Source organism: Numida meleagris, chromosome 5, assembly GCF_002078875.1.
Source record: "Numida meleagris isolate 19003 breed g44 Domestic line chromosome 5, NumMel1.0, whole genome shotgun sequence".
Classification (NCBI taxonomy): Eukaryota; Metazoa; Chordata; class Aves; order Galliformes; family Numididae; genus Numida; species Numida meleagris.
This window is the reverse complement of record NC_034413.1, coordinates 65,241,457-65,267,920: the sequence shown is the minus strand read 5'-3', so window position 1 is coordinate 65,267,920 and position 26,464 is coordinate 65,241,457. Positions and strand designations below refer to the sequence as shown.

Below are 26,464 nucleotides of genomic sequence, written 5' to 3'. Positions count from 1 at the left end.
ACAGAAACAAGGAAAGATTTACCCATTTGAAATGAAGAAAGAATTACATATAAAGAGTTGAGAGTAAGTAGATAAATTACAATGAACCAAGTGTGCAAAAACACATGAGTTCCATTAAAAATTTTAAGCTTCCCAGTTGCCAGGAACAATGGGACAGGTTCTGAATGCAGAAACTCTCTTACACACTAAATGTAGTGAAACTAGCCTTGATGTTAAATTAAGCACTCTCTCAGAAGCAAAGACAGACAGAAACAGCTTTGGCAGTTACTATGAAAATTATCAACAACTATTAGTAACAATCACTTATAATAATTATAAATACATAAAGAGAACTCTAATGATTAAAGCCAATAACGGAACCACTCTAGCCTTCCCTGAGAAATATGAAATAGAATTTATTCCCATTACTCAGTTGGAGCGTAAGATATGAAAGCAAGAATATTACATTTCTTTAACGAAACAAAGAGTACGTTCTACATGCTTCAAGCCTTTGATAAGAAAATAATCAAATAACGTACAGGAAAGTCTCAGTATTTGATTTATTACCTGATGTGTCCTACAGTTTGGGGATTGTGGTTTCCCACAAAAATAAAATAAAATAATCCAAAGTTCCTTTTCACAGTTGTCAACGAAGATGTCAGTTGTAATGAACCATCTGGAATCTGGCAGGAGGAGTCCCATGTCCTTATCCCCAGTGTGAAGTCCTGGACAGAACGATGTTGTCTTGAATCAGCAAGAACATCCCTTTCAAACGCCTAAATAAAGAAAGAAATTTTAAACATTGATAACTGAAATACATGATAATTTTATTTGGAGATGGGGAGGGGTGTGACTGATCCAAAAACTTGAATCGCCATTTAAAGGAAAAAAAGCACAGAATCTCCATTTCTCGTATGTATTCATCCTACTTGCTTAGCTAGCAGCAGTAGTAATAGTTCTCATCAGACTTCCAAATACATTTTGGTATTACAGAGTTAACAAATAGTCATAATAAGCATTTTGTTGGCATCCCAGTGAAACTATTTACATAAACAAGCAGGTATCTTCCCAAAGTCTGAAAAAGATTGTTTGAAATAAGAAACTTGGCCAATGCGGAGGAGTAATAGGCCATGAAATCTCAGAAAGCTCTCTAACTATAAACAGTTCTCTCTTTGTTGTACTTAATAATCTACAAGCATAATACATAATCCATATTTTAGACAACTGAAATTTTACTGAAACTGAAATGAAGATATTTTTATTTTACTCAAGTAAGTGTCCTTGAACGGGAATTTACAAATTTCTAGAAAAACGACCATGTTCCATCTTCCTTCTTTTCTGATTTGCTTTCCTGAGAAATAAATAATACCACCACCCACCAGGATGCGTGTTTGAAGGGGTAGGCAACAACAGACATCAAATACCAAACCAAATGTAACCTGTGGATGGAGCAGAAATATCCCTAAGCAAAGAAAACAACTGTAGCTCAAATCTGTGAAAGATATGCTGAAATAAAGCTTAAGAGGATCACTGTATTGTGTTCCCCAAACACGTCTCTCACAACTGTTCCGGGGCTTATTATAAAAACAGTACAAATGACAATGAACACCAAGAATATCTTCTGTTACCCTGGTTGAACTACTTAATTTCCATGTGAGTAACAAGATAATTAGAACAGTTTCAGGAAAACAAACCAACAAGTGAAAAACATCCAAATGTTTACAGTGAAATGAGAAACAAATGAGCCATTTCTTCTGTGGTTATGAAGAATTTTAACCAGTGTAAGTAAAGAATCTGCACTAAACTGTTCCCTTTCCACATGAGGAGTTGCACTACATGCAGGAAGAAGGGGCCAAAGACATGTCCTGAAAGATCTTAAGTGCCTCCCACAAGCTGCATCTTAGCTCAAAGGGATTTGAAAAGCATTGCGCGCTATGAGATTGCTAGAATGGGATTAATTGCAAACTTCCATTGTCATGTGACAGTGCCCAGCCTTTCAGCACTTTTACTGCTTTGTCAATATATGAAACCATTTGCAGAATGATGATAAATTCATGTAACAGAAGCTAGCTGAATATAGAACTAACTTTGCATTATGAGAGAAAAAGCCATATCCTGTTTCAACAGCTATCTACTGAACTCAAGTTGGGAAGTAGGATTTACAACAAAACAAAAGAAAGCATATACTTTACATTCCACAACAGTCTCACCAGCTTATAAACAAATTGCTTTGTACATAAGAAGGTACTACAGTCTTTTGCTGGAAAACAGTAACTGTAAGAACAGCCCAAGGCAACACTTCAGAAGATGCCTGCATAAAACAAGCGGATACTGTATTCCTGCCCTCCTCACCCCCCCCTAAAAAAAACAAAAGCCACCACTCTGCAAAAGAGATTTGGGGAGGAAAGATTTTAAGCGATCATTTAAACAGTGTTTGACATTTATTTAACTTCTCCTTAAATGCTAAGGGTGGGATCTTAATCCACTGCTCACTCATGGCTTGAGTATCCGAGAAGAGCGCTGCACTTGTGCCTCAGCAGAACCGAGAGGACAGCAGTGGTGTGGAGCAGCAAGGCCAGGGCCCACAGACTGCCACGTTCCCCAGCCACAGATCAGTTTCAGATCTCAAGAAACAGAGTTTGATAAATACGAGACACTACAGATGTTTTGGCTTAAAGAAGCATGGAAAATAAAAAGGCCTGGCCATGTTTTAAAAACATCTGATTTACCGAATCGTTAATGGAGGGGAAAGGATTGGAGCTGAAAGAACAAACTGGAAATAAATAGTGACAGAAACGCAAGGAAGGATAAGCAGCACTATTTATTTGTTTGTTGAGTTTGTTTTTCCAGACAATCCAGATGGTGATTTAAGACTTATGAAGACACAAACCTTCAACGTTTACACAGTTTGAATACAGATGCTTTTCAGTTTAACTGACAGCATTTAAATTGCATTTGGAAAAATTATTTAAAAAGATTACAGGTTGAAGAAAAAGGATTATGTACGGTTGCACAAATAATCCCAGAAATTAAAATCTAATTTACCTCCTATACGCTATCCAGGTCACAAATGCAGTGACAGTAATCAATGCTGACAAGATGCATCTTGAAAGTTCTTCATTTCTTTTTTTCCCCAAATTCACTTCTGTCTCTTTGCAACACCATTTTTAACACATATACCCCAAAGGGTTCCCAGCAGTCACCTCGCTGCAACTCATACTGCTAATATCTATGTGCTTGCTCATGGCAATTCAGAAGATTAGTACACAAAAAGTCCTCATTTTCTAAAGCAACCTAACTGCAAACAATCTTATCAATTGCTATGTACAGATTCCTCAACTGCCGATAGATTTAAAGCCTGCCAGTTTAGCCTGTGCTTCAGATTAACAGCAACAGATACATAATAGAAAACTGAATCCTGGCTTACCTAATTTCGAATTAAAAAAAAAAAAAAAAAAAAAAAAAAAAAACACCAAGCAAAAAAACCCAAACAATGAACAAACAAAAAACGTGCCATCTTGCAATTTGTGAGCCACAACAGTGAGTTACTTGTACTTGGTTAGCATCCCACCCCCGAAGTTCCTTCTAGGTGAGAAAAATTCATAGCTGATATAATTTAATTCTAGTTTCTGTTATTACACAGATTGGATTAAACAGACTTAGGTATTTTTATGTGCTGCGGACAGACCATGGACATCCTTCTGAACAGTCTAGACAGTATGTAAGTTGAAATGCACGCTCTTCCCCTTCTTCATCATCTAGATAATGCTATACCACCAATCACCCTAAATTCTCTCATTTCTCCTTCTCAAAAGCAATAACCACCTTGTCTAGACAACTGTTCTAAACGCCCCTTTTCAGAGGGAAAATTGCTATTATAAGCTGTGAGATGGAAGCCTTGCACTAGGAAGGCATACACTTGACAATCAGAAAAATTAAAAAAGTGACAATGTTGTGCTTTTACGGCTTTCTTTTATACAATCCAAGTGCAAGTGATTAAAGAAAAAGAGACATCAAAAGAAGTCATCAAGCAAAGCCAACGAGTTTTATTACAGAATCATGACACATATAAAACCACTGGATCTTTTGTTTCAGTTTCTGACTTGAAAACCACCATTTGCAAAGCGCTAAATTGACTTGTAATAAGTGAGGATATTTCTGGGAACAGGATCTACTCAACTTAATCCAATTTCTGTAATAGGCATCAAGACTCCTATCTCCTCCTTGTTAGGCAATGAAGATAAAGATAGGAAGCTTTGCTCTGCCCATGACGGAAGAAATCGATTCTTTTGAAAAGAAGATGAAGAGAAAAGGTGATTTTCCATTCTTCGTTGAAGCAATTATTGATACCATGATGGTGGGAAAAAATAAATAAATAAACAACAAAACAGAACAGCTGACAAAATAACTGGCATCCATCAAATGTGGGGCAGGAAATTGGATTAGAAGTGTGGGGGGGTTGAAATCTACATTCAGCACATAAAGGATACACTGCCAGTAAAAAGGGAAAATGAAAATTTATTTCTTAAATAAGCTTCTGTGCATCAGCTATTTCAACAGGTCCAGAGAGTATCTGGTGCTGTGTACAGTATCTCTCTCATTTTTAGTTTTAAGTAGTTTATCCCCTAATCTGACGGTCAACACTGCAGTCAGTGCTAAATTCCCAGTCAGGATTGCTGCAAGTCTTTTGGAAATCTCCAAACAGTGTGCAGTTGTTTACCTTGTCTCAGTGCCCAACAGTTGCTCTAGTTTTATAGAGAGTTGTATTTCTCTTCAGGAGTCAGAAGTTGCTTTCACTGTATTATCTGAGTAGAAAAGGCTGGAACTCAGTTACCCTGAAATCAGACACTAGAGTTTATGTAAAATAGTATGAAAAAAAAAAAGTAGCGAAGAATGTATTAGAATCTGAGGCAGGAATGGGCAGGAACTGAGCTGTCTGACTATCCTAGCACTAGCTAGCAATCCTAGGAAAGACAGGTGAGATACAACTCCAAGTAGCAGGTGGGAAAAAGTAATAACGAATGTTCAGGCACAGAGACAGGCAGCAAGTCCAGTATTTGTGCTAGCTTTTCACATACACGCTGGAAGTGAATTACTTTGCTCCATGGTTGTTACGCATTTTCCACATACTAAACGTGAGCAGAGAGACAAACAGACATTGATTCTCCCTGGTATGCCTACATTTCCTGTAAGTGCTCACTGAACACTTCATACTTCCAAAGACTCCACAATTTTCAGAAAAACAAAGCCAGGTGAGATGAACATACAGAAGTTTGCTGATCGGCAATCAGGACTGCTCCATCACCACTATGAGAACTGTCTTCATCATCAAATGAAGCAGAGAGACAGAGAACTGCGCTCAATTCTTAGCTGGAAAACAGTTGGGGACAGACTATTTCAATCTGAAAATATATTAACAATCACACATTTTTGCTGTTTGTTTGATTTTGCTACATTTTATTACCAGGGAGAAGAAGCCAACCCTCACACCTTCACCACAATCTCCTTTCAGGGACCTGTAGAGGGCAAGAAAGTCTCCTCTGAATCTCCTCTTCTCCAGACTACGTGTGTACACACGTCCAGAGGAATCACAGTGGCAGGTTACTTTCTATACTGTGTATGCTGTATTCTATGGAACTGAGAAGAATCAATGTGTGGTTTACTTGCCTCTATTCTCTTTGATGCAGGATTATAAAGATAATCCTCCCTAGAGCAGAAGTAACAAGGAAGGAAAAAGGCATTAAAAATGCTCTGTACTAAACACAAATTGCCTTCACTAAAGACTGGACTGGCATTATCCTCATCAGACCCTGTACTGCCTGTCTGAGGAGAATCTACAAATTCACGTGATTTCTCCTTTGGTAGAGCTTGGTACAGGAACCATATTATTTCAAGGAGTCTGTTACAGTACCTACATGAAGGAAAACAAAATGGATCCACTGGCCTCAAATTTCTTACCATAACTTACAAGTGCACCATAAGTAACATGTAGAGTAGCTCTCTCCACATGAAGTTGAAGACTAACTGGTGAGTACAGCAGTACTTAATACGTACTAATTCCTTCCTTCCCACTCCACTCCCCTCTTTTTTTCCCTCCTCGCCAAAAGAGGTATGTACCTTCTGTAGAAGAAAAGATCTTCAAAAACTCCTATACAGAAGACTTGCCACACAACAAGCGCCTTACCAGTTATTTTTCATCTCAATTATTTTAGGCAACATTTAAATACAATATAAACATATTTATGTTAGCATCATAACCTCAGGGTTTGTATGATTAGGACAAACACGAATCTGCCCAACTAACCAAGAACACAAAGAAGTTACTTTTGTTTCTTTGTTAGGATGAAAGGGGAAAATGCTTATGCCTTACACAAAAAGATACTGATCAAAATTATCTCATTCTTATGAGGATACAAACTATGGGTATAACTGAAAGAGAATTATTGCATCTAGCTACTGCTTAGTTCTTGAGGACCACTACCTCTCTGAAGTTCTTGGAAAAACTCACTGGAACTACTTAATTTTAGGCAGTAAGCCATACTTAGAGCAGGTAAATCAACAAATAACTCACTGGTGCTAAGAAGGGAAGGTCTTCCTTTTTCCTTCCTCTCCCTGTACTTCTGCCCATGCTGCTGGAGCATGGTTCCACCTAAACCTTTACACCAGCTCCGTGTCTGCTGAACTTTTCCATGGTATGATTTAACAAAAAGTGACTGAAAACCATGAAGCTTTTTTGCTAGGGGAAGTTTCTGTGGGCTACTGAGTTACACTGGTGCACAGAACAGTTGTTATGAGTGCTACTCAGCATCAAGTTAGGAACAAGAGGAACAGAGAAAGATCTGTTCCTCCCTCTCTCTATAGAGGCAAGTTTTGTGTCAGCAGTGCCACAGTGGTCAATTAAGGACACTGTTCAATAGCATCAGTGCAATTAAACTATGTTAAGGTGTAGATTAATATTTTTGGACAAAAACAAAATAACAAATTGTCTATTAACCAACAGTCAATTGATGATTCCCAAGACAAGAATGAGCAAGATGACAGGCACCCGTATTTGGAACAGACTAAGTCCTTTGTGGGAAATTCTCCTTAGAAGAAGGCAGGAAAAGGAGAAAAGAAAGAGTAAAGGGAAAGGAAAATAACAATCAAAAAGACAAAATCCTGGAACTCCCAACTTGGAGAGTAAAGGATTCCAGTGGGAGCCACAACTCTCCTGCCTGCCAACAGGCCAGGCTGCACACACAGATGCTCTGAGAGCAACAAGGTAGGCTCTGCAACCCATGTTTTCCTCTCCTTCTCTCACAGCTTTGCCCCTGCAGCCCATGGATTCAAAGGCTTTTTGACTTCACTACACAGCTTTCATGAAAACATAGCAGCTGACCTAACAACTAACATTCATTTAACACAAAATTCAAAACAGCTTTGTACTATTATCAAATAAAGAAATTGGAATTACTGAGAGACGGCTGCTCCCATTTCCAAAAAGCCAACAAATAACTCTGCACATACTTTCTACATGATCTCTTATGTCCTAAGTTTGAGAGCCATCAAATGATTTAAAAAGGAGCAAGGAATGTTGGGCTCCCTATTCAACTATGATGTGCAGAAACGACTAATAGTGTAACATTATATGTTATACTGTTATATATTAACATAATAACATCGTCCATTCTTGTTTGAAGTGTGAATCCAAAAAAATTTGGTCTATATTTATGTACTAAAAAATGCTGTACAAATGAATCCATGCTTCATTGACCTTAATACATTTAAATGAAAGATAAATGCTTTTCCCAATGCTACTATCTGCAGTTTGTTTTTATTTAAAAAAAAAAGTTACACACAAATCAGGTAACATCAGAATGCTATTTTACTGCATTAGCATTAGAAGATGCTAATTGAATCAAATAAGAAGTAAGCTATTTGCTAATCAGATTTTCAAGAAAACTGTAAGATGATAGATGGGAATATAGAAGAACGACATGGAGTTACTCTGCCTCTTACAAAATTAACCTCTACTGGAGGGCTACTGATACAACAGCAAAAGCTGGAAGAAGAGAATGTTTCCACATCTTAAGCACGCCTCCTCAGTGTGGTGTCTAAGCTCACACAGACCTTCAATGGCTGCACTTTTTTTTTTTTAAATTATTATTCTGAGTAATACTGAGCAACACTTGCCTGACAGTGAAAAAAGAATTTCAAGGTAACGCTTTGAGGAATATAGCTGTATGCAGGAGAATAAGGAATATAACAACTAGCAAGACTATAGTGATCTTTGATTCATAAACAACAATTCTGTCCTAGAAGGAGATTGACAGTCTGCAAAAACACTGGCACCATCCAGGGCTCCTGCAGTTACCTGGAGCACAGGATTCTCAGCAGGGTCAGCCAGAGTGGGATCACTCTGCACGCAGCACTGCTGTTCTCTTATTAGTTCTCTTCTTGGACTTCACTTTGGACTTGCAGAATACAAACAATCAGTGTGAAGTACATCCAAGGACATGAACAACTCTGTCTGGGTTCCTCATGGTGTGGGAAACAGTCCTCATAATTCAAGCACTGCTACAGTGTAAGGCAACAAAGAGTTATGCATTTTTAACAGAAGCAATTCTGACCACCAAAAATCATTTTTGGAAAAGAAAGAAGATGGCATACTGGGATACTACCTGACAAAAGTTCAATCCACATATTTAGGGTTCCTTTCAACATTAAAATTCTAGCTTTGAACAATCTATGTTGGATGAAAACAGTTGTGTTACAAAACACAACTCTGCGGCTAGTCCACTCTCATCACAGTAATAACATTAAGTAGTTTATCCATTCAGTTAAATTGGTAGCAACATTAGGAACTGTTCTGATCCCACCTATCTTTTTCAGCTGAAGAGGGAGACAGATGGAAAGGAACATTTTTGAAACAGCCTTCAAGCCAGTTAACTCTAACTATTTTTGCTATCACTGTCTCACGGGCAAGCACCTGCACAGGGCAGCTTAGAGTGGCAGACAAAAGCCATTTCAGCCTGAACATTATGGAATTAACCTTTCAAGAACCGCACACTTCAGAAACAGCAAAGCATTAGGTTAGTGGAAAATAAGCGCTGAATGACAAAGCCTCTCGCTGAAGAGCACGCTTGTCTAAAGAGGAAAAAACTACTGAAACGCCTATGAAATGCAACTAAGTTGCCTTTAATTTTGCTAACATGGTTCTGTTGGCCTGAGAGGTGAAATGAATGCCCTTCTCAATTGACATTGCTGTACCAGCAAAAGCTCTATAGATACAACTGTGCTGACAGAGATTTTGCTGGCTTAGCTTACATCATTCACAGACCTAACCAACAGCAAAAGCCGCCTCCTGGCTCATATGTTGTCTCCACAAGAGGCACAAGTTTCAACAGGAGATGATGGTAGGAGCAGACTCCAAGTTTGTTTATAGGCCAGAAAGACTCCGCTTAGGGCCACAGATAGTACAGATTACAAAATGGGTTTGGTAATCCAAAAAGCTATGAAGCAAAAGCTTCCAACAGCAGGCATTTTCCACCTCCCCCTAGAACAAGAGTCACAGACACTGTGAATTACCATACCACAATGGTCTATCTTCACAAAACATGAAAGGAAGAGTTAAAAAAAAACAGAACAAAAAACAATGGAAATGCCACTACATTTTCCATAGGCTAACACCAATATGCTTGCATATGTGATGGCTCCTTTCCTTCACACAATAGTACATCAGAGATGCATACATGTTATCTGGCAGCTTAAAAAAATCTGCTCGCTATAAATACCAGTTAATAACAAATCAAAGTTTTAAAACTGCCCACCTCATAAACATTAATCCTTTAGCAGTGCATTTTTTTTTCAGATTGTAACAAAGCCATAGCAGGTCTCATGTTTGCTTTGAGAGCATAGAAGCTTCAGAAAATCTATATGACCACTGATCTTCATGAAATCAATTGCTGTAATTTTTAATATCCACCCAAAACTACTTGTTATCTCAACAAAAGCAGGTTTGGTCCCCAATAAAGTCAGCAACATCTGGCACAGGAAACAAATTTCTTTGTAGCCTGCTGTAAGTAGTCTTGCTACCTTGAAATCTACTCTTCAGTTTGATTTTTCTCATTAAAAAAAATCTTAATTATAGTTACTCATTACAATGGAGGTAACAACAGCATTGCTAAAAAGACAGACATCCTCCACTTTTTCAAACTAAGGAAACCGCTGTTTTATCTGAGAGATTTGTAATGGTTTTTCAATCAATCCTAACGGAAGTAGACTATCCAATAAATAAAAATTAGCAAGAATGCCAACATTTCATCAGACGATATGAAAAAGGGAATATTTTTAAAGTCAATAGTTTAAAAAAAAAAGAGAGATCTGGCCACACCAATAACCCCTCTTAGTTAACTAGGCCTTAAAATGGCTTTTGTGGAAAAAAAATGGAAACAAAATATAATTTGTCTACAGACTTTTTTTTTCCTCTCCAGCATTAGTTAAATACCCTATTTCTAAACTGACATACCTGCATCATATCGGCACTTTCCTTCACAGTGCACTTACTGAAGATGAGCTCTCCATGCTATCTCATACAAGGCCATGCTTGCATCTTCAGCGAGCTTGCTGCCCAAGCATGCATAGGGCCACACCGAAGCAGACTGTAGCGCTCACCAAAGCCACTCAGACAACAGCAAACCAACAGCTGGGTGCTGTGCTGCCAGGGACACCCAGCCTGCCAGGGACACAGCCACCAAAACACGCACAGCCCAGATCGAGCTCCTCATTAGCAATTCACAAGCAACTGATGCAAAACCCTTCTGAAGATGTGAATGTGCTATAAGATGGCTGTACAGATTTTAACTGCTTTCGCCATGAGCATTCTCTTGCACAGCCACACTACTTCCAAAATCTAAGTTTATTCTACACTAAAGGAAATTCTGATATTTCAGACAAAAGTAGTATAAACCATCTGCGTTGTAAAGGTGTTAATTTCATCGTAAACATTTTTATTTCTTCAGTTTGATGTTGTGAATACAACAACAGAAAAATCAGCAAGCTAGTTCACAGTGCTAGCAGACAAATGCAGCTTTTCAATTGACAGCACGAACGTCACAATGTTTTCTGGACTGGCGCATGGCCACTATCAGAACACAAGTAAGGAAGAAAAACATTTACTAAACAGAGGGGTAGGAAAAAGAAAGACAGTTACTATGGCATGCCAATTATCATACTTCCAAAGGCAGTATCCACAGCAGGCTTCTATAATTTTCTCACTTGCAAGAAGCTGTTATAGCTACCCTGTCTATAGCACTGCCACAAAGCTCAGAGGCACTGCAGCAGAATGATGGTCCCCTGTGTTTCTTTAGCTACTGCTCTGTAGAATCCTGCATGCTAAGTCAGGCTGGATGCAAATGGAGCAGTTCTCATTCAGGGGCTCCATGGCCAGAAGGTGTTCTTGGGATACAGTCATTTCTGACCAACAGGAGATCAGGATGCTATATGAAATAAACCAGACGAGATCTTTTGGTGCTGAGACTGATGCTACTTGTGACAGGTCTAAATCCTCCTTTTTTTCCTTCTCTTCTGCTACCTCCGTGCTCAGTCTCCATTCCTACTGGCAGCCAATGACAATGGTTCTTGCTCCATGCATCTCAGTTGTCAACCACAAATGGCCAGGTCTAGAAATTTGTGTTTGTTTCAAATCAGTAAGATGAGCAACAAACTGCTGCCAGCACTGAGCAGAAAGCAGAGCAGTACCAATGGAGAAAGGAGAAGGAGAACCAGGCTAATTATTTAAATCTGTTAACTGCTATCATCATCAGATGCACAAAGCCACATATCTGATATGAAAACAGAGACTAATGCTATAAAAACTAGAAAAACAGAATGTTCTAAGTTATTTTACTACTCTATCCCATGCACATTAGCATTATAGGCTCCTCTTATGACTTGCAATCAATATGCTTCATATTAACAGCTCCCATTTCTGTAATAGGGCTCTATAAATTGCTGATAACAATTGATAATTAGAAACAGATTCTTAAAAGCAGCCTAACAGCTGACTCAGAAATATTTGTGGTGCACACTTATGGCCAGCTGCTTAAGTCTGTTAACTACTATCATCATCATCATGTTCTTTAGAATAAAAATCTTTAGAATAGAGATAGGACATACCATTAATTAAAAAATTTATCCTAGGAATCAACATAATAAAGCTATCTATCTTTAAAACCACATACGTTTAAACAAAAATGAAAACTTAAAGATACATGAACGCATCAATACAATTTGACAGTTAGTACAATATTCCACAAAACTGTCTGCAGTGAGTTTCCATGAGATGCAACCTACTAAAAGGTGTCTCTTTTGCTTGTTGTTATAAAAACAAGCTAATAAGAATGGTGATTAAAAAAATACATTTTGTTTCTTTGAATTTCAAAATGGGTGGAAGGAGCATAAACACCTACATTAAGTAAGTGCAAAATACTAGCTTAACATTTAGGATCTTTTCTAACCCATTGTTGTACAAGAGTGGATTTGAATCCCTTCTACTGAAGCCTGCACCATCTGTTCAGCTTCCCTTCAGGCTGTACTCTCCCTTTCAGTTGCTGTTCCGTACAGACTGGTGCAGGATGGTGTAGCTTTAGTTGTCCATTTCACTGAAGTGGGAGATCGGATGAGGCTGCTGAAGTGAGGAAAAGGAGGAAAGAGGGAGGAAAAATAGAAAAAAAAAAAAAAGAGAGAGAGGCAGTCTATGGTGGAAGATGCCAAAACACAGGTGTTAGTTATTATAACTGCCAATGGACTACATTTTTAATCCCTTCAGAGAGATTTCCTTACAAACACTACATTGAAACCACAAGAAAACCATGAATGCTTACAACAGTTTATGTTGTCCTTGAAAGATGAGAAATAATTTTTAGCTTGGTATTGAAATAGTCTTCAGGGCAACTCTGCTTCGTATTAAAAAAGAAAAGAGGGTTTAGAGAAGGAACAATAGCTACCCAAAATAGTCCTGCCTAAGAAAAGTACTGTATAGATGCTCATTTGATGTTGTGTCTACAGCTCTACAAATGTCTCTTACAGAGATTATGCCAAATGCAACTGCATGTAAAAGAACACAGAAATAACTCATTAATGAGAAGCGGGAAAATAATTTGAACTGAATGTGTTAACATTTCTCTTAAACAAGCAAAGATATCGAAGCAATATGCTTGGCGTAAGTAACAACTTACATCCTGGAAGGAGGCACTGGAACACTCAGGGCTAGTTTACAGGAGCATCAGAATCTTAACTTAGCTGATCTTCACCTCAGAGCATGCTCATGAAATTGTATCTGTTGTCAAACACGTATAATTACATTTGCAGAAATCTATCTAACAGAATAAGCACAGAAGAAGATATGCAAATATGAAGTTCCAATTCAATTTAAATTTCAAAGCAATACCACACATCAAACATGCAGGAGAGATATTCGAGAGATAAATGAAAGACTGACTAGAAAGCAATCAGATACTTGCTGAAGAAGGAATGAGTCTCTAGGCTTGCTCAAGAGCAAAAGATACACTACACAGAGAGCCACTTCAAAATCATTCTTCTGACAAAAAAGTACTTTCTAGTATAGCTGTACAATTGTCAGGGGAAATTATTGTTTATTTCTGGTTTTCAGTTGTAAACTCACAAAAAAATTACATAATTCAATTTTGTACATAGTGCAGAAGGACTCTACCTCTATGTTCCCCCAAAACACACACAGTAAGATCTCTAGGCCTTTACATTTTCAGGACAGAAAAGGAGAGGAGCAAACTCCTGGATGAAGAGGCACACAGCTAACAAACTCCAATGCTTTAACAAGATGTTTGCTCTTAGCAGGAAGAATGAATGAAAAGGAAAATGAGGTCTTTACAGATGCAATGCGGGGTACCCAGCTGCTGTGTATTGCTTAACTGTCATTTTGCCCCCAGCTTTTCCCATTACGGGACATTCTCATTCACTGTGTTACTTCTAAAAAAGGATGTAACCCTTTCACAGTCTTCACATTTGCTCTCCCTAACATATTGCATTGCTGATGGTGTGTGTGTGGGGGAATACTGAGGAAGAGAGTGAGTACAGAGAGGGAAATGAACGTTTTTGGTAAAACCACTAGCAAGCTACTAATAAAACTAAGCTTCTGCCTTTTCCAGTGAAAAGATACAATGGCCAGCTTTTTTGTGAAGACCAAAGAAGTAAAAATAGAGACCTATAAGAAGCTGCTAATTCTAAACCAGTGTTATTTTCTGCAAATAGATAGCTGAAATACAAGTTCCCAAATAACAACATCTATCCGCGAAACATCAAAAACCCAAACCATAAGCCTGCTCCCATATCTGTAAGAAAACAAAGATGTTTGGAAAGCTTAGGTTAAATTGTGTTATTGTTCCAAAGAATTCTAAACAACTATGAATTCAGGAACAGGGATTCAGTGCCAGGTGCCTAACACTAGGAAAGGGAGAGGCTGCAGCTAAGATCAGGAGGAGCAGCTTACTTCTCTTCGGTTTCCACTCCTCAAGTGTTTCAGAGGGAAAACACTATGGAATGTATTAGTTTAAACTGAGGCCTTTATGTCAGGACAAATAAGTATTCTTCTGAAGTGCTAATTTAGTACAAGTCCTCTTTACTGTTCAGATCTTGGAATCTGCAAATCAACAGGTCAGATAAACCAAGACTGAAAATTCCTTTCAGAGCAGGTAGAAGTTCCTTTCTGCAGAGTCAGAACACAATGAGCAAATGAGGGGTTGAACCAAACAAGCTCAATGCAACATGCAACAAAGATCTGAACCACAAATAAAAGGAAAACTGGAGAAAAGATGGCAGCTTTCATTTGCTTTGTGACAAGGGAGAGGATTTGGGAAGCTGGGTATTTTTAATATTGTTTTTCAATTTATTTTTCTCCCTTCAAGAAAAAGAAAACCATCAAACATCTCAGCTCTGCTCCTTCGTTTGCTCCAGAAGGAGATGCTGTGGGTATATCTTATGAGATAAACGAGTATATTTAACTTGTAACACTGAAAGCAAGTTGAGATAAATTCCACTGGACACAACAATAGCAGATTCACAGACTTTACTACAAACACCTCTTCCTCCACACTCCAGATTCAGCTACTGTTAAGTTCATGAGCACAAATATATTTTTTTACATCGCAGAGCACTCAAGGTTAAACAAGCTCTGACTTCTCATGCAGAAGTCAACAGGCAGAGGGAGAATGTAGGGAAGAAGGAGCAGGAGAGAAGGGAAGTAAAGGACCCTGAGAGGAACACCAGCAGTCAACATGGAATTGTCACTTTCTTGCATATCTGTAAAGGAAAGCATCTCTACTGAAATGAATCATGCAATGGCCTTATCAAGCACTAAGGAGACTAAGTTAATCACCATATTTAATAACTATGGGAAAAAAAAACAACAACACAAAAAAAACCAAACAAAAAACCAATCTTCAGTTAATGCCACATAAGAGGAGGTGATCATTTTTTAAACAACCAGGGCTGGGGCCTAGAGCATCCACTTGAGAAGCATCCTGCAATATTACAGATTGGATAGTGGGCTTTGCTAGATAAACAAAACCTTTTTCATAGATGCAACACTAATTTTCAGAATGTTGCTAGGGCAACAGTAGTCTGTACGAGAACTCTGAATAATGAGCAGGTGGCAATATACGAAGATCTTAAGCTCCTGACTGAATTATTCATACGTACTTCTGAATAGTGAGATTTATAAAAGCAATAGCCTTATTTCATCACCATAACTGCAAGTACTATATACTGTGTCTAGTATATTTATTAGAGTCCTAAGTGTGCATCTCTTTATGCGTGAGATGTAAGGCAAGATCACTAGGCTGAACAAAAAAGGCCCATGGCTCTAGCATAAGACATGAGCAGTTCTTTTGCACAAATTCCTGAGATATACGACAGAAAACTATTCTTTTAGTTTTGGCTTAAACAACCTGAATGCAGTTTTCTGTCTAAGATCATCCTTGTACTGATGAATGAGTAATTGCAGTGGGACAGCAACAAACAAAACAATAACGACCTATGGAGCAGACTGAGAAGTACTGGACATGTTCTATCCATCATGCATATGCATAGCATTATGTATGTGGAAAAATTCCTGCTATGGCATGGGAAGTGTTACACACTGTCTACACATGCTCTGTTATCACACTTGAAAAGCAACAGCAGCAAGACTTGGCAGGATTTCGTTAATTTAAAACCTTTATTCAACTCTGATAACTCAATATCCTACTCGAACTTAAGAACTAATTTAAACTCCTTCATTTAGTTTTCCAGCAAAGCCTCTGATTAACTGGCTAGCAATAATCTGAGTATCTGGATAAGGTCAGCTGTGACTATTCTTTTGCTCAATATGACAGAAGGTAAGTTATCTTACTTATTTTAGAACTGAGCTGATACTTCCTGCAAGTTCACCGAGTTCAGAAGCTGTAATGAGATACACAAACACATCCTTTTTGTCAAATATCTCAGATCTCCATTTTAAACACCAATAAAAAGTAAAGAGCATTTTAATTTATGTTCTCAATATCCGGAGATTAACATAGTTTATGCACTGAGATATAAATTCACGCAGTACGTGATGACTGTACATTAACATTTGTAAGTACAAAGCTGCTTCACAAAGCTGATGTGATGAAAAAATGTTCCAAAAGAACAGCATAAGTAGATAATAAAATTATTCAGCATCATTTAGATGAACTGGGAACTCCATTATCCATGAAGCATATCTATTTACTAAGTACAACTGTTTCAGTTTAGCAGATTTTCAATTAATGTGCCTTAATCTCAGGTCAAGCTCTAGAACATACCACACATTAAAGTGTCACATCATCACATGCAACAGCCATCCAGACCTGAATGCTCCAGAGAGAGTTCGGAATGGTTTTCAAACTGGAATTCATCCAGTGACATCTCACAATAAAAAGCAGATATCTGGTCAACTCTTAGTAACCATACTTCTGAGCCAGCAAAACTTCTGGAACTAGGTTATAGCCAAACCATTCTCCTGCAGAAACCACAAATGAAGATCATTCAGTAGAGACAGTTCAATTTGCAGAGGATTACACTGATTCTTATACTTAGTCCTTCTGAATTGTTTATGAACGAGCTACTGTGCTCTGCAGCAGCTTTTCTAAATGGGTTTAAGATCCAGTGTTAAGCAGTGCCCTGCATTGCAGTTTAGTTTTGCAAATTCCTTTGTTCAACTTTCTCGTCAGAGGGAGGGCAGAAGACAATTGCCTCACTGATACGACAGCCTGACTCTACAGCTGCTTAGGCATGATTCTGTATTGCTAAACTGAAAACCCTGGTAACACAGGAAAGCGGAGTAACATCAGCATCCCGCTGCTTCTTAATGAACACTCTTGAAAGCATATCATTAGAAGAGCAGCCTAATTGCTCAGACCCAAGCACAAGGGAGATAGAAAGCCAATTCCTCCTGTCCCCTGACTGGAAAAAAAAAAATGAAACAAAACACAGAGAGCATCAATTTTCTGACATCCCAAAGCTTTCAAAGATATTTCATTTTCATAAGGAGCAGAGAGTTTGGTCAAGGAAGCAATGCAAACTTTGGCACTATGTGCCAGATTGTTTTTTTCTGTGATGACATAACCTCCTTCTTCATGGTACATTGAAACAAATGGCCACACACTAAGGAAAAATGTTTTTTACTTTAGTTATGTATCTAGCTTACTTAAGGATTCTTCTACAAAAATACTTGTGGAACTTACACTCACAACAGGTTCCCTAAAGCAAAAGGAGAAGGGGCTAGAAGGGGGGAGATCCCTTTAAAAGAAAAAAGTGCAAGTTCAGCTGCGTGAAAAGAAAAAAAAAATACACAAATAATAATTTAAAAAAACAGACTGAGCAACAAAAAGTAACATGAGTCAGAACTTGCTAACAAAAGTTTTGTTATCCATAAAAATAGAACAGAAGAAAACCTCTATGGCACATCTGAAATTGAAGTTGAAAGAGTACGTTCAAAGTAAAAACAAGATTCACAGTGTAAGTGCTGAAAACAGCATAACCAATAACTACAGAAAATTAGAACTGTCTCGTGAGATTAAGACAACCTCAAAGCAGAGAATTTTTTTTGTACAGTACAAAATACATGACGGTATCATTTGATGTCAGAATGACAAGCACAGAACTAAACATATGGAAAAAATAACTGTATGTCTGGGTTTTCAACAAATTTTAAAGGAAAGCATGAATCAAAGGCAACAAGGTCAACAGAAAATGAGCTAAGAGAAGAACGTGTGCAGCACTGAGAGATCACACCAAACAACTCTATTTCATAAAGAAATATTTCTTAGCAAAAAAAAAATTAATGGAGTAGGCATTATCTATTTGAATTACATGTGGTATCACATAGGAAATAGATAAAGTAGAAACAGCGAAGATTACCAGAAAGAGTTGTAGGTAATCAGAAGGCTCACTAACAAAAGGTTTTATAAAAAGCAGTAGATTAGTGGAGGGGGCAAATGGGAGAAAGGGTTAAAACCATGAGCTTGAGACCAGCTTTCCTTCATTTCAGTCCTGCTCCCTGAGACATAACACTAACACCCGTGGATCACAAACATGGGAAGTGCCACCCAAAGAGGAAAAAGATTACCTTCAGGATGCTGATAACAGAGTACTGACTTACTGCATTCTTTAATATGAGAGTAATCCCCTGCAGAAGCACAAATGTCATTTTAATGAAGCCCCAGTGAAACATTAGATAGAAAAATGGCATTTGCACTGGTAAAAACTTGCATGAAAAGCACCACAGCACTCTAAAAATAAGGCAGCTGAAGAAAAGACTGAAAAAGAGCATTTAGTCAAAACACAGACTGAAGAGCAATTAGTCTCTATTAAATGACACATGTGGCTGTAGGAGACAACAGGTGGGCAGAAGAGCTACTTACTCTAGAGGAAAATGTCACAAAATCATGTGCTATGAACTCACCACAGCCAGCCATGCCGGAGGCCAGAAGACATTAAAGAGCCAGAATATATAAGTGCTATCTGTCAGGAAAGGAGACAGCCAGCAATCCAATTAATGTTAGTATTTGAGACAGTTAAGAATCGATGCTTTCCTGCAACAACAAGGGACTGGACCCACAGAGTCTCTTCTTTCAGTTTTCAGACACATTCATGCAATTCAGAGTGCATTAAGTTTCATACCTGTTCACACAAATCCCATTATTTTGCTGATAATTAGTACTATTTAACATCCAAGTACCAGGATAGACTAGATTCACTGGGAACTGAGCGTTTGTCCAACTTTATTTTTAATTAGCCTAGTAAAAACTCTTCTTAGCATCAGCAAGAATTTTTCCTTCTAATTAGAAGAAGCTGGAGAAAGTCTACTTACTTTAGAAAAAAATCCTAGTTATTTGCTGGATATATCCTTTGATTTTTGTTTTATTTCAAAGGACAGTTTAAAATCAATGTTACATCCTCCAGCACGATCTATGGAAGTCTATCATTGATCATCGAACACTTGAGGGAACGCAGCCTCCTTACAGTAGCCATGCCTACACTCAATCTGTTATTAGTACGTACGCAGCCTCAACTCAAACTTAGTTTCAACATTTTAGAATCTCAGGAATTACAACCATGTACTTGCAGCACCTGCAGGCATGAGTGAAGAATGGATACAGAAAACTACTGATACTGCAAACATAAATATGCTGAGGTTAAGAAGTTATGAGCAGTATTGAAGTTGAACATCTGTTAACTTCACGCTGAAGCAAATTATTCTTGCTATATCAAGAGCAAGTGAGCTGCTCAGACAAAGGCATCTAGTGTGGCCAGATACAGCACATCTACAGGACACCATCACAGTGGAGCCACCGCACAGGGATACAAGATATTTAGGGCAGCACTAGACAACTAAGAACCCCATCAGATGACTTTGATCTCAGCCAAGCAACATATTTTGGAATTGTCATCGGTGATCTAAAATATGCCTCTGAATCAGAGGCATATTGTCAGACACACTGTCTGATCACAGTTGAAAAATCTTTTCAAGGTTCCCCATGCCCAATTATTCCAATATTAGAAATGGGCTGAGCTGTTTTCTGCTTAAAATTAGCCTATATTTCACTTCATGTTGGAAGGCAGGACAAGAAAGAGAGATACTGAGAATACCCAGACATTTACATTTCTTGATCTTCATGGAACTTATTAACTTTAAGCCTTCGAACTCATACGGACCAAGGAAGATAGGAACACAAATCCAATCTACCACTGTCTGACATTTTAACAGGAAAGGCCAGAAAATAAAGGCCGATTGTATTCCAAGCTAGGACAGCCTTCACTGCTGTTGTGATATGCAAGTCTTACTCAAGACTACTGCTCTTTGTGCTTTGCAATTAAACTTTACAGTGTCACTAAAATACAAGATTAGATAGAAACTGCTGGGACGTCATCACAACTAAACAACCTACCACTGGAACATCATACATTGCAATAATGGGATTATCCTAGTAACAACATTTATTCTGTTCATATTACTGCTCCAAGAATTTAGCCTAAAAGTAGCTTTCTGAGCTCAGAAACCTCAGCCAAGAAATGGTCTCATTTAAGATGCTGGATGAAGGCTTTGTTGTATTTAAATCATTCTTAGCTAGGCAAGGTCTGGACTCAGTTGCTTCTCCCAGTAACAAGAAGGTCCACAAAGCTACAGACAGTTTGCTTTTGTAGCCATCGTTTGAAAAGAGTAGAAAAAAGGACCTGAGTAGTCCAACCACACAAAGCATTAGGATCAAAAAATAGTAGGATTTTTCATGAAGTAACATACAAGTTTAAGTGGTAAAAGATTAATATCCATTTGCTAACCACAAGTCTAGCCAGAAGGCATTAGCATTCCTATGGCTGCCTCCATCAAGTCACTAAATAGCTCTGCAGTCCTGTCCCTCCTCCCAGTCCGTACCACAAGGGTGACACCGCAGAGTAATACCTGTACTGGCTTCTGGTACAGCTTTACAACCTTGAAAGAGGAGCTTATATTTCCATGAAAATAATGTAACGTGCCAGGAGACATGTGCCTAGAATCCTTTTCAGGCATTATTTGCAATGAAAATGCACTAAACATTACCTTGAGGAGCTTAAGGAAAAAAACCACGACACCCAGGCTAGGAGACTAATCACTTGCTATCTTCGTTGCAAATTAAAAAAACGAAAACAAAAAAAATCAACGCTTTATTATTGCTAATTCTAAGTACAGAATTACTATCAGTAGATACTATCAGTATCTAATTATCCATTTTACCACAGTTCCTTCCACTGAAGTGTATGCAAATAGTCATTAACACAAGAACATTAGTCAGCTTCCTCTAGTCAGAAGGAAAGTCCTCAGGCAAAAAGTTCTTGTTTGGGAATAGTCTGACTTCCCAAGGTTAAAAAAGATAAGGATGCATCAACTCAAAAACCCAAGCCAAGTTTTATTTTGAGTCAAGGTACTATCGTCCTAGGTAGCTATGTTAAGAAATCAAGCCAGTTCGAAGGGAAGTTAGAAACTGGCAAGGGTTTGGTTTATGAAAAAGATTCAATAGATTATGAAAGAAAATGAAAACAATATAATCCAGGCATCACGTCTTACTCTTTAAACACCTATGGAGTACACCAAATCCGAAATACATCTCCTAATTCAAGAGACAGAGAGATTTAAGGTGCTTTCAAGGAAATAAGCCTTTTACTGTACCTTTCATTGAAATACTCCATAGAACTCTTTGAGAATACAGACAAGAAACTCCCACAAACTGATTTGCTAATTTTCTGATTTTCTCTACTGGATCACTTGGGTGCAAAAAAAATGAACACTTGATCAAAGCCTAAAATACATAAAGCTCAGCAATTTTCCAGTGACTTTAAAAACTCCTAGTATATCTCCACAATAACACACCAAATAACTGAGCTCACTTAGAATATGCAAACAAATTAAAATAATCTTGTAGATCCAGCACGGTGGTCAATGATGCAATTGCTCCCAGCTACTCACCATCAGCACACCCAAAGCTCTGACATCAGAAAGAACTCTGAGAACGCTCCTCAATCTGTTACTGGCAAAAGCACTTGAGTTAGTTCAAAATTCCCTCACCAGCTGCACACCAAACAGCCTAGATTCAGATTTCTAGATTCAGCTGCACCAGGGAAAGAAGTCACTGATCTCACTTCCAAGTCACCATTTCCTCCATCTGCCAGCTAAACTGTTCCTGTGAGCTTCCCTAGACGTGTTTCAATTAGATAGAATAAAAAAAGAGCCCTACATCCTACACAGTCTAAAGTGAAATGTTCAAAAACTGCTCATAATAACAGCCCAATTAACAGATCAGAGGGGGTGACGAGAGGGTGTCGACAAAAAGCTAATATGTCAATATGACAGATTCCTGCATACAGGCAGATAGCTGCAAGGAGCACATCTGTTTATATCTTGTTCTACTGTAACATGAAGTAAAATGGCTTAGCTGGAACTTCACACGGATAGAAAATTATTACACTTCACTTAGCAGAAAGTGTACTTTTTCAAAACAAGCATGGCAATTTAACAGCTATTGTACAATACTTCTTTTTCCTTTTAGGAAAGTCTGAAAGTCAGCACTGGATCTTTGCTTAGAATACTCAGCTGTATCAAATCCAGCAATAACAGCTTATGTATTTGTACCTTTTCGAGATTATTTTTTGCCCTGGTAATACAAGCAAATCAAACCTATACTTTTGAAATTTAGGAACAATTATGTTATGCTATTCAGCCATATACTTAAACGATAGATTTTTGTCGTGACAAGCTTCAGTCATCAGACCCTTCTGTACACGACTGGACAAAGACCTTTCATAAATGGCAGTATAAACGTGGTAGCAAATAAAACTGGCGAGGGGGCTGAGAATAGAGCTGAGCATGTTAAAGGAAAAAACTCCACTTTGTACAGAAAATGCTTTGAATTACAGATTAAATGATAAGAATTCATGTTAGGAAAGGGATAAAAGAACAGAAAAACTTAACAGTATATGAACAAGGACACATGAACAACGCAGCATATACATGTTTATGCAGAAAGCAGTAGCTGCAAAGAGAAAATGACCTATTCCCTTCCAAAGGGAATCAAAGATGAAGAACAGAAAAGAAACCTTTGATTAGGCATCCCTCAGCCATGCTTTGCAAATCTACAGCTTGCTTCATCAGCCTGGATCCAAGCATACAATAGGAAAATATAATACTCTTGCAAACACAGATGTTCTGTATTGGAAAATGGTTCGTATCCTAAAGTGACACACTGACAGAATTCTCATAATACCTGCATTAAACGGGAGGCTAACTTACATGCAGGAGTAGCAGTGGAGGCTTTTCTGTAATTAAAGCTGCTGAGCTTCCATAAATCTGGTTACAGATATTATTTCCTTTACAGGACTCCTTCAAAATGTCTTGAAATCAAATTAGGGTTACAGGTAGGCTGAAAGTACAATCTTCCCAGCCACATTTAATCAGAACCTATTGCTGATTTATGATCCTCTAGAAATAGCTTTCCAATATCACTTTCAGAAAACCTCTTAACATAACATTGTTATACAATGCATCAGTCTATCACCTCAAAGAAAAACCAACAAAGAAACTCAAAGAAAAAGCAAACTTTAAGGGCTTGCATAAGTGCTACCTATCATCCTGAATAAGCACCAAATTAAAGCATTCTCATAGATTCTTCTTTCCTTAAGAAAAAAAAAAAAAGTGTGAATGGCCTTATTATGCATATCCTGCAGAGCCAAACAACTCATCTTTCCATTATTAAAAGGCTCAATTTGGATCGCACTTTTTAACAAAAGCCCCTGGGTCATTTCTATCTAACCATCCTAATGTAGAACATAGGTGGGAAAACTGCCACTAAGAGATTAACTGGGCTCCCAAACCCAAACATCTCTGCAGTACTCCCAATCTAACAGTGCCAGCTTTACAGAATACTCCACCGCCTCCCCTCCTTAGATTCACATCCAATAACAACAATATTTTGTATTTACTAGCTATTTCTGAACTCTGAAATATAAGAAGAACTAGAATATACTGGAAAAGTTCACAGTCTGTGTACTTTATAGTAACTATACTGGCTAACACAAATCAGAATGTCCAGTTACTGCTATTTTTTGCAAGCAGTAAAGTTACAGCACAGTTATCTAGCTCAGCAAACTGAACAATGCTTTCAATATACGCAAAGGTTTTTAAAAAATTCAATCTATGCAGCACTGCAGTCAAAGTTCCTTTTGCTCCATGATCATTACCCGAAAACTCACTCACTTGGAATACAAGTTCAACAGTCCTCAGAGACAAAAAAAAAAAAAAAAAGCAATTGTATCAACTGCTTTTAAAAGCCTAGAATAGAGTGCCTTGAAACTTAAAAAGTATCTTATTTAAGGATATGGCACTACATTTTCACTCTTACAAACTAACCCACTAGAGAAGTAAATGACTAGAAGTAGTGATACAAGGACATATCAACTTAAGTTAACCTGCTGGACAAAACTGACAGCACCTTTCAAACATGATACTTTTATTTTGTAACCAGAGCTATATCTAAAGCATTTCACCTACTACATCCAGCTGGTTTGAAGCGGTTACACAGATGGGCTTTAGGCAAGTATTATAAAATAAGAAAGAATGATGTAAGGCAACTATAATGAAACAAAAGAAGCAATGAAAATCAAACTTCTACAACATAACATAAGGGAGAAAAAAAAGATGCAATTCTATGTTAAGTAGAAATAGATTTCTAAGTTTAAGAGGAGAAATTGGAAGGTAACAATATCCACCTCCTCAACTTTGAGTGTGTACACCCCTTAAAATTATTAATATTTAGTTGTATCCATGCTTGTTCCTGAGAAAAGCAGGAGCTGATCTCAACAGCAATCACAGTTTTGTAAAACAAAAAGTAGAACTGAGTTACACAGTTCCAAGTACTACCTTCTTGACCTTCCATGATCTAAGACACAGCAAGTTCTAATGTTATCTTTTCCACTGCTGTTTTTTTAATAACAGAGAACAAACTATGTCTTACAGATTTCCTACAAAATACTCTAACTCTGGAGACCACAGTTTTTATCGAAGGAAATTAAAAAAAAAAAAGGTTTAATATCATATATCTGGTGATAACACTATCACCACTTGTAACTGAAGAAAGACTGCCAAAGAAGAATGTTTTCATTGCTGTTTCTTTCTGCTGAGTAGCAAACTGGTCGAATAAAACCTTTTCAAAAGAAAATACTGTACATTCACAATTTTATTTTTGTCGTTTTCACTTAAACAATAAGCATGCATTTCTAACCTAACATTCACAACATGATTGCCATCATCATATCTTCTCCTTAGCATTCAACCAAAAAGCAAGTCCCAAATGCAGTACTCCCTGTAGAAGACATAAGGAAATAATCCAGTTGAAAATTTCAAGTTAATGCCTCAAACAAAAGCAACATCACCACAAAAGAAAAAAAAAAAATCAAAAAACCTCATCTAAAACATTCTGCAAAAGTAAAAGCAACAACAACAAAAGCCACAAGATATCCCTTAGTTACATCAAGGGCAGAAGAAAATCTTGCTATCACTTCAGGTTATTGAAAAGAAGGCGACACTAGGAAAAACCAACAGAGAAGGCAGACAAAAAGCCAGAGAGTCAGCACGCACTTGTGGATTCTGCTGCCAAACAATGCACCTTAATGAAGGTATCCATAACTCCTCCTGGATTTCCCCCCCCCCCATCACCTTCCCACACAGCTTTCTACAGAGCTCACAAAAGCACGAGGTGCACGAGGGCAGCAGGCAGACCCGCCGAGGCACAGCTCATAGTACAGCCTCAGCCACGAACAGAATTTGGGCAAACCTTTCAGGGGGAATAATCTAAAATCGCCTTAGTCTGTAGCAAGCTGTTGCGCTGCACTTATTCACTCATCTCATTTCTAGATAATGAAAAATGATTCTTCAGTGCTGAAACCTGATTTAAAAACGTCATTAAAAGAAACTGCAGAAATCAGGCTGTGACACAGTTTTCACTTCATTTCACTTACACAGCTAGATACGTTTCCATGCATATTAACCGTCCCGCAGCAAAACCACAACGGGACGGCCCTCCGGCAGGACTACAGCACGAGTACATCCCCACCCAGGAGGTGTAGCAGAGCCGACAGGCGCACACCCCGCTCGCAAACCGCTGCTCCCCGCGGGGCTCAGCGCGGCCGCATCACGCAGCCCGGCACACGCAGCCCGCCAAAGGGCCGCGGCCGGCTCTCCCAGCGAAGCCCTCCGGCAGGTAACGCCGGCCGGCCCGGAGCCCCTGCCCAGCGGCCCCACGGATCGCTCAGCCCCGGGGCCGCCGTGCCCCGCTCGGTGCCGGCCCTGCCTATATTAGGGAAGGGAAGCGGGGCCGGGCGCTGCCTGCCGGCCCGTGCCGCCCTGCGGGCCCCCGGCCGTGCCGTGCAGGTGCCGCCAACC

At 38.5% G+C, this 26,464-nt stretch overlaps 1 protein-coding gene across 9 annotated transcripts in view; it reads right to left on the bottom strand.

Moving 5' to 3' along the window:
- Positions 1-26,233, bottom strand: part of R3HDM1 (R3H domain containing 1) — a 69,393-nt gene extending 43,160 nt beyond the window's left edge. For 2 of the 9 annotated variants that reach the window (XM_021397933.1, XM_021397929.1), the window contains exons 1-2: positions 26,041-26,213; positions 547-755 (exon numbers count right to left, since the gene is read on the bottom strand). The gene's annotated coding sequence lies outside the window, so the exon portion shown is untranslated. Of the gene's footprint in view, positions 1-546; positions 756-26,040 lie in introns of all 9 variants that reach the window. The other 7 variants (XR_002439135.1, XM_021397926.1, XM_021397927.1 and 4 more) reach the window with 7 other exon arrangements.